The sequence below is a fragment of the Aphelocoma coerulescens genome, unplaced genomic scaffold, assembly GCF_041296385.1.
Source record: "Aphelocoma coerulescens isolate FSJ_1873_10779 unplaced genomic scaffold, UR_Acoe_1.0 HiC_scaffold_105, whole genome shotgun sequence".
NCBI classification, from domain to species: Eukaryota; Metazoa; Chordata; class Aves; order Passeriformes; family Corvidae; genus Aphelocoma; species Aphelocoma coerulescens.
In genome coordinates, this window is record NW_027183467.1 from 84,734 (window position 1) to 93,226 (window position 8,493).

The window sequence follows — 8,493 nt, forward strand, 5'->3', positions numbered from 1 at the left end:
GAAGCATAAACCGAGCATCGTTGTTTCCAGGGGCTACTGGAAGAGAACTAGGCAGCAGCACAAGTAGCCGCAAGTCGAGCTTTCTGTTTCCGACTGCTAAAGTGAATCCGCGAACGAGCGAGTGGCAGGCACGCTTCCTCTTGCAGCCTGTGCGAGTCGCACGGCAGCCCGGTGGTGCTCTGCGCCTTCGTTCTTCTGCCCCTTCGTACCACGTCGCGCTTTCGTTTCGCTGCAGACGAACGGTCGTCTGCTTCTCGCCCAGAGAGCACGGTGCCGGCAGCGAAAGCCTCCAGGCTGCTGCTTCTGCCGAAACACGCCTGGGCTATGCACTTTCCCTCGCAGCGCTAGGTAGCGGCACCTTCCGTCTGCGTGGTAGCCTGAACCTTAAGGGAGAGCTTCTCGGCTGCGTCTCGCCCACAGAACACTTTTAGGTCAGCGAGCTTACCCAGAGCTTGCCCCCGATGCGTGGAAGCTTGTATTTGCACCACATTCCAGGGCTAGGCTTCTTGCCTGTACAGCCTGCACAGCGCCGGCAGAGCGCGGTGCTCTCTGCAGCCTTCTTCTCGCTTCCGAGTACCACCGCGCACCTTCCAGCCTTGCAGAGAGCGAAGATGCGGACAGACGTCCCGCACAGAAGAACGTGCCAGGACGAAAAGATGTTCCCCCTTTCCTCCTCGTCGTCGCCCGGATTGTGGTGCTGTGTTGAAAGTCTTGGCCAGCGAAAGGCGAATCCAGCAAGGGCTTCTCTCTTGACGCATTTGGCCGAGCGAGAGCTCCACGGACGCTTTGGACACTGTAAACCAGCAAGAAAATGATTGCACCTCGAGCTGAGGAAAATCCGTGCACAGAGCACTGTGGATGCGTGCAGTTATACACGCGCTGAAGAGCGGGACAGCTCAAAGCCATCGCTGGGCTTCAGTTCGCCATCCAGAGCACAGAAGGCGAAGAACGCAGCAGCCGGGCAGCGGGCAGGCATTCTAAGGGGCTCAGCGTGCCGGCTTCCAAAGTCCAGCAGAGAGCTGCTTCACAAGCGCATTCAGCTGATGAGAATGCTCCGGCAGCTTCCGAGAGTAAGGCGCAGCCCTTGCACTCCATCATCACACAACCTGGCCAGAAACAGTTGCTTGCACCCTGCCGTGTTGCAGAGTCCACGCAGCTTGAGCGCACCCAGAAGGACGCGTCGAGAAAGAAGGCGTTCTTCAAGGTGCCCCTTCTCGAAGCAGCCTGGAAACTGAGCACAACACACTGCGGCTAGGCAGCTTCCTTCGCCGATAGACGTGCCGTCCCACCCATTAGGCACTCTCGCAGCTCCGTTGCCCGCTTGCAGCAGCTGCTCCCAAAGAAAAAGGCTCCAGGAGCAACAGCCACTGCTGGGCTGAACCTTCCCCTTGCCTCACGTAGAGCAACGAGAAACTGTCCTCTGCACGCTGGCTTTCCCTTCTCCACCGCACCTACCACCGTGATCGCTGCGTCTCGAAGCATAAACCGAGCATCGTTGTTTCCAGGGGCTACTGGAAGAGAACTAGGCAGCAGCACAAGTAGCCGCAAGTCGAGCTTTCTGTTTCCGACTGCTAAAGTGAATCCGCGAACGAGCGAGTGGCAGGCACGCTTCCTCTTGCAGCCTGTGCGAGTCGCACGGCAGCCCGGTGGTGCTCTGCGCCTTCGTTCTTCTGCCCCTTCGTACCACGTCGCGCTTTCGTTTCGCTGCAGACGAACGGTCGTCTGCTTCTCGCCCAGAGAGCACGGTGCCGGCAGCGAAAGCCTCCAGGCTGCTGCTTCTGCCGAAACACGCCTGGGCTATGCACTTTCCCTCGCAGCGCTAGGTAGCGGCACCTTCCGTCTGCGTGGTAGCCTGAACCTTAAGGGAGAGCTTCTCGGCTGCGTCTCGCCCACAGAACACTTTTAGGTCAGCGAGCTTACCCAGAGCTTGCCCCCGATGCGTGGAAGCTTGTATTTGCACCACATTCCAGGGCTAGGCTTCTTGCCTGTACAGCCTGCACAGCGCCGGCAGAGCGCGGTGCTCTCTGCAGCCTTCTTCTCGCTTCCGAGTACCACCGCGCACCTTCCAGCCTTGCAGAGAGCGAAGATGCGGACAGACGTCCCGCACAGAAGAACGTGCCAGGACGAAAAGATGTTCCCCCTTTCCTCCTCGTCGTCGCCCGGATTGTGGTGCTGTGTTGAAAGTCTTGGCCAGCGAAAGGCGAATCCAGCAAGGGCTTCTCTCTTGACGCATTTGGCCGAGCGAGAGCTCCACGGACGCTTTGGACACTGTAAACCAGCAAGAAAATGATTGCACCTCGAGCTGAGGAAAATCCGTGCACAGAGCACTGTGGATGCGTGCAGTTATACACGCGCTGAAGAGCGGGACAGCTCAAAGCCATCGCTGGGCTTCAGTTCGCCATCCAGAGCACAGAAGGCGAAGAACGCAGCAGCCGGGCAGCGGGCAGGCATTCTAAGGGGCTCAGCGTGCCGGCTTCCAAAGTCCAGCAGAGAGCTGCTTCACAAGCGCATTCAGCTGATGAGAATGCTCCGGCAGCTTCCGAGAGTAAGGCGCAGCCCTTGCACTCCATCATCACACAACCTGGCCAGAAACAGTTGCTTGCACCCTGCCGTGTTGCAGAGTCCACGCAGCTTGAGCGCACCCAGAAGGACGCGTCGAGAAAGAAGGCGTTCTTCAAGGTGCCCCTTCTCGAAGCAGCCTGGAAACTGAGCACAACACACTGCGGCTAGGCAGCTTCCTTCGCCGATAGACGTGCCGTCCCACCCATTAGGCACTCTCGCAGCTCCGTTGCCCGCTTGCAGCAGCTGCTCCCAAAGAAAAAGGCTCCAGGAGCAACAGCCACTGCTGGGCTGAACCTTCCCCTTGCCTCACGTAGAGCAACGAGAAACTGTCCTCTGCACGCTGGCTTTCCCTTCTCCACCGCACCTACCACCGTGATCGCTGCGTCTCGAAGCATAAACCGAGCATCGTTGTTTCCAGGGGCTACTGGAAGAGAACTAGGCAGCAGCACAAGTAGCCGCAAGTCGAGCTTTCTGTTTCCGACTGCTAAAGTGAATCCGCGAACGAGCGAGTGGCAGGCACGCTTCCTCTTGCAGCCTGTGCGAGTCGCACGGCAGCCCGGTGGTGCTCTGCGCCTTCGTTCTTCTGCCCCTTCGTACCACGTCGCGCTTTCGTTTCGCTGCAGACGAACGGTCGTCTGCTTCTCGCCCAGAGAGCACGGTGCCGGCAGCGAAAGCCTCCAGGCTGCTGCTTCTGCCGAAACACGCCTGGGCTATGCACTTTCCCTCGCAGCGCTAGGTAGCGGCACCTTCCGTCTGCGTGGTAGCCTGAACCTTAAGGGAGAGCTTCTCGGCTGCGTCTCGCCCACAGAACACTTTTAGGTCAGCGAGCTTACCCAGAGCTTGCCCCCGATGCGTGGAAGCTTGTATTTGCACCACATTCCAGGGCTAGGCTTCTTGCCTGTACAGCCTGCACAGCGCCGGCAGAGCGCGGTGCTCTCTGCAGCCTTCTTCTCGCTTCCGAGTACCACCGCGCACCTTCCAGCCTTGCAGAGAGCGAAGATGCGGACAGACGTCCCGCACAGAAGAACGTGCCAGGACGAAAAGATGTTCCCCCTTTCCTCCTCGTCGTCGCCCGGATTGTGGTGCTGTGTTGAAAGTCTTGGCCAGCGAAAGGCGAATCCAGCAAGGGCTTCTCTCTTGACGCATTTGGCCGAGCGAGAGCTCCACGGACGCTTTGGACACTGTAAACCAGCAAGAAAATGATTGCACCTCGAGCTGAGGAAAATCCGTGCACAGAGCACTGTGGATGCGTGCAGTTATACACGCGCTGAAGAGCGGGACAGCTCAAAGCCATCGCTGGGCTTCAGTTCGCCATCCAGAGCACAGAAGGCGAAGAACGCAGCAGCCGGGCAGCGGGCAGGCATTCTAAGGGGCTCAGCGTGCCGGCTTCCAAAGTCCAGCAGAGAGCTGCTTCACAAGCGCATTCAGCTGATGAGAATGCTCCGGCAGCTTCCGAGAGTAAGGCGCAGCCCTTGCACTCCATCATCACACAACCTGGCCAGAAACAGTTGCTTGCACCCTGCCGTGTTGCAGAGTCCACGCAGCTTGAGCGCACCCAGAAGGACGCGTCGAGAAAGAAGGCGTTCTTCAAGGTGCCCCTTCTCGAAGCAGCCTGGAAACTGAGCACAACACACTGCGGCTAGGCAGCTTCCTTCGCCGATAGACGTGCCGTCCCACCCATTAGGCACTCTCGCAGCTCCGTTGCCCGCTTGCAGCAGCTGCTCCCAAAGAAAAAGGCTCCAGGAGCAACAGCCACTGCTGGGCTGAACCTTCCCCTTGCCTCACGTAGAGCAACGAGAAACTGTCCTCTGCACGCTGGCTTTCCCTTCTCCACCGCACCTACCACCGTGATCGCTGCGTCTCGAAGCATAAACCGAGCATCGTTGTTTCCAGGGGCTACTGGAAGAGAACTAGGCAGCAGCACAAGTAGCCGCAAGTCGAGCTTTCTGTTTCCGACTGCTAAAGTGAATCCGCGAACGAGCGAGTGGCAGGCACGCTTCCTCTTGCAGCCTGTGCGAGTCGCACGGCAGCCCGGTGGTGCTCTGCGCCTTCGTTCTTCTGCCCCTTCGTACCACGTCGCGCTTTCGTTTCGCTGCAGACGAACGGTCGTCTGCTTCTCGCCCAGAGAGCACGGTGCCGGCAGCGAAAGCCTCCAGGCTGCTGCTTCTGCCGAAACACGCCTGGGCTATGCACTTTCCCTCGCAGCGCTAGGTAGCGGCACCTTCCGTCTGCGTGGTAGCCTGAACCTTAAGGGAGAGCTTCTCGGCTGCGTCTCGCCCACAGAACACTTTTAGGTCAGCGAGCTTACCCAGAGCTTGCCCCCGATGCGTGGAAGCTTGTATTTGCACCACATTCCAGGGCTAGGCTTCTTGCCTGTACAGCCTGCACAGCGCCGGCAGAGCGCGGTGCTCTCTGCAGCCTTCTTCTCGCTTCCGAGTACCACCGCGCACCTTCCAGCCTTGCAGAGAGCGAAGATGCGGACAGACGTCCCGCACAGAAGAACGTGCCAGGACGAAAAGATGTTCCCCCTTTCCTCCTCGTCGTCGCCCGGATTGTGGTGCTGTGTTGAAAGTCTTGGCCAGCGAAAGGCGAATCCAGCAAGGGCTTCTCTCTTGACGCATTTGGCCGAGCGAGAGCTCCACGGACGCTTTGGACACTGTAAACCAGCAAGAAAATGATTGCACCTCGAGCTGAGGAAAATCCGTGCACAGAGCACTGTGGATGCGTGCAGTTATACACGCGCTGAAGAGCGGGACAGCTCAAAGCCATCGCTGGGCTTCAGTTCGCCATCCAGAGCACAGAAGGCGAAGAACGCAGCAGCCGGGCAGCGGGCAGGCATTCTAAGGGGCTCAGCGTGCCGGCTTCCAAAGTCCAGCAGAGAGCTGCTTCACAAGCGCATTCAGCTGATGAGAATGCTCCGGCAGCTTCCGAGAGTAAGGCGCAGCCCTTGCACTCCATCATCACACAACCTGGCCAGAAACAGTTGCTTGCACCCTGCCGTGTTGCAGAGTCCACGCAGCTTGAGCGCACCCAGAAGGACGCGTCGAGAAAGAAGGCGTTCTTCAAGGTGCCCCTTCTCGAAGCAGCCTGGAAACTGAGCACAACACACTGCGGCTAGGCAGCTTCCTTCGCCGATAGACGTGCCGTCCCACCCATTAGGCACTCTCGCAGCTCCGTTGCCCGCTTGCAGCAGCTGCTCCCAAAGAAAAAGGCTCCAGGAGCAACAGCCACTGCTGGGCTGAACCTTCCCCTTGCCTCACGTAGAGCAACGAGAAACTGTCCTCTGCACGCTGGCTTTCCCTTCTCCACCGCACCTACCACCGTGATCGCTGCGTCTCGAAGCATAAACCGAGCATCGTTGTTTCCAGGGGCTACTGGAAGAGAACTAGGCAGCAGCACAAGTAGCCGCAAGTCGAGCTTTCTGTTTCCGACTGCTAAAGTGAATCCGCGAACGAGCGAGTGGCAGGCACGCTTCCTCTTGCAGCCTGTGCGAGTCGCACGGCAGCCCGGTGGTGCTCTGCGCCTTCGTTCTTCTGCCCCTTCGTACCACGTCGCGCTTTCGTTTCGCTGCAGACGAACGGTCGTCTGCTTCTCGCCCAGAGAGCACGGTGCCGGCAGCGAAAGCCTCCAGGCTGCTGCTTCTGCCGAAACACGCCTGGGCTATGCACTTTCCCTCGCAGCGCTAGGTAGCGGCACCTTCCGTCTGCGTGGTAGCCTGAACCTTAAGGGAGAGCTTCTCGGCTGCGTCTCGCCCACAGAACACTTTTAGGTCAGCGAGCTTACCCAGAGCTTGCCCCCGATGCGTGGAAGCTTGTATTTGCACCACATTCCAGGGCTAGGCTTCTTGCCTGTACAGCCTGCACAGCGCCGGCAGAGCGCGGTGCTCTCTGCAGCCTTCTTCTCGCTTCCGAGTACCACCGCGCACCTTCCAGCCTTGCAGAGAGCGAAGATGCGGACAGACGTCCCGCACAGAAGAACGTGCCAGGACGAAAAGATGTTCCCCCTTTCCTCCTCGTCGTCGCCCGGATTGTGGTGCTGTGTTGAAAGTCTTGGCCAGCGAAAGGCGAATCCAGCAAGGGCTTCTCTCTTGACGCATTTGGCCGAGCGAGAGCTCCACGGACGCTTTGGACACTGTAAACCAGCAAGAAAATGATTGCACCTCGAGCTGAGGAAAATCCGTGCACAGAGCACTGTGGATGCGTGCAGTTATACACGCGCTGAAGAGCGGGACAGCTCAAAGCCATCGCTGGGCTTCAGTTCGCCATCCAGAGCACAGAAGGCGAAGAACGCAGCAGCCGGGCAGCGGGCAGGCATTCTAAGGGGCTCAGCGTGCCGGCTTCCAAAGTCCAGCAGAGAGCTGCTTCACAAGCGCATTCAGCTGATGAGAATGCTCCGGCAGCTTCCGAGAGTAAGGCGCAGCCCTTGCACTCCATCATCACACAACCTGGCCAGAAACAGTTGCTTGCACCCTGCCGTGTTGCAGAGTCCACGCAGCTTGAGCGCACCCAGAAGGACGCGTCGAGAAAGAAGGCGTTCTTCAAGGTGCCCCTTCTCGAAGCAGCCTGGAAACTGAGCACAACACACTGCGGCTAGGCAGCTTCCTTCGCCGATAGACGTGCCGTCCCACCCATTAGGCACTCTCGCAGCTCCGTTGCCCGCTTGCAGCAGCTGCTCCCAAAGAAAAAGGCTCCAGGAGCAACAGCCACTGCTGGGCTGAACCTTCCCCTTGCCTCACGTAGAGCAACGAGAAACTGTCCTCTGCACGCTGGCTTTCCCTTCTCCACCGCACCTACCACCGTGATCGCTGCGTCTCGAAGCATAAACCGAGCATCGTTGTTTCCAGGGGCTACTGGAAGAGAACTAGGCAGCAGCACAAGTAGCCGCAAGTCGAGCTTTCTGTTTCCGACTGCTAAAGTGAATCCGCGAACGAGCGAGTGGCAGGCACACTTCCTCTTGCAGCCTGTGCGAGTCGCACGGCAGCCCGGTGGTGCTCTGCGCCTTCGTTCTTCTGCCCCTTCGTACCACGTCGCGCTTTCGTTTCGCTGCAGACGAACGGTCGTCTGCTTCTCGCCCAGAGAGCACGGTGCCGGCAGCGAAAGCCTCCAGGCTGCTGCTTCTGCCGAAACACGCCTGGGCTATGCACTTTCCCTCGCAGCGCTAGGTAGCGGCACCTTCCGTCTGCGTGGTAGCCTGAACCTTAAGGGAGAGCTTCTCGGCTGCGTCTCGCCCACAGAACACTTTTAGGTCAGCGAGCTTACCCAGAGCTTGCCCCCGATGCGTGGAAGCTTGTATTTGCACCACATTCCAGGGCTAGGCTTCTTGCCTGTACAGCCTGCACAGCGCCGGCAGAGCGCGGTGCTCTCTGCAGCCTTCTTCTCGCTTCCGAGTACCACCGCGCACCTTCCAGCCTTGCAGAGAGCGAAGATGCGGACAGACGTCCCGCACAGAAGAACGTGCCAGGACGAAAAGATGTTCCCCCTTTCCTCCTCGTCGTCGCCCGGATTGTGGTGCTGTGTTGAAAGTCTTGGCCAGCGAAAGGCGAATCCAGCAAGGGCTTCTCTCTTGACGCATTTGGCCGAGCGAGAGCTCCACGGACGCTTTGGACACTGTAAACCAGCAAGAAAATGATTGCACCTCGAGCTGAGGAAAATCCGTGCACAGAGCACTGTGGATGCGTGCAGTTATACACGCGCTGAAGAGCGGGACAGCTCAAAGCCATCGCTGGGCTTCAGTTCGCCATCCAGAGCACAGAAGGCGAAGAACGCAGCAGCCGGGCAGCGGGCAGGCATTCTAAGGGGCTCAGCGTGCCGGCTTCCAAAGTCCAGCAGAGAGCTGCTTCACAAGCGCATTCAGCTGATGAGAATGCTCCGGCAGCTTCCGAGAGTAAGGCGCAGCCCTTGCACTCCATCATCACACAACCTGGCCAGAAAC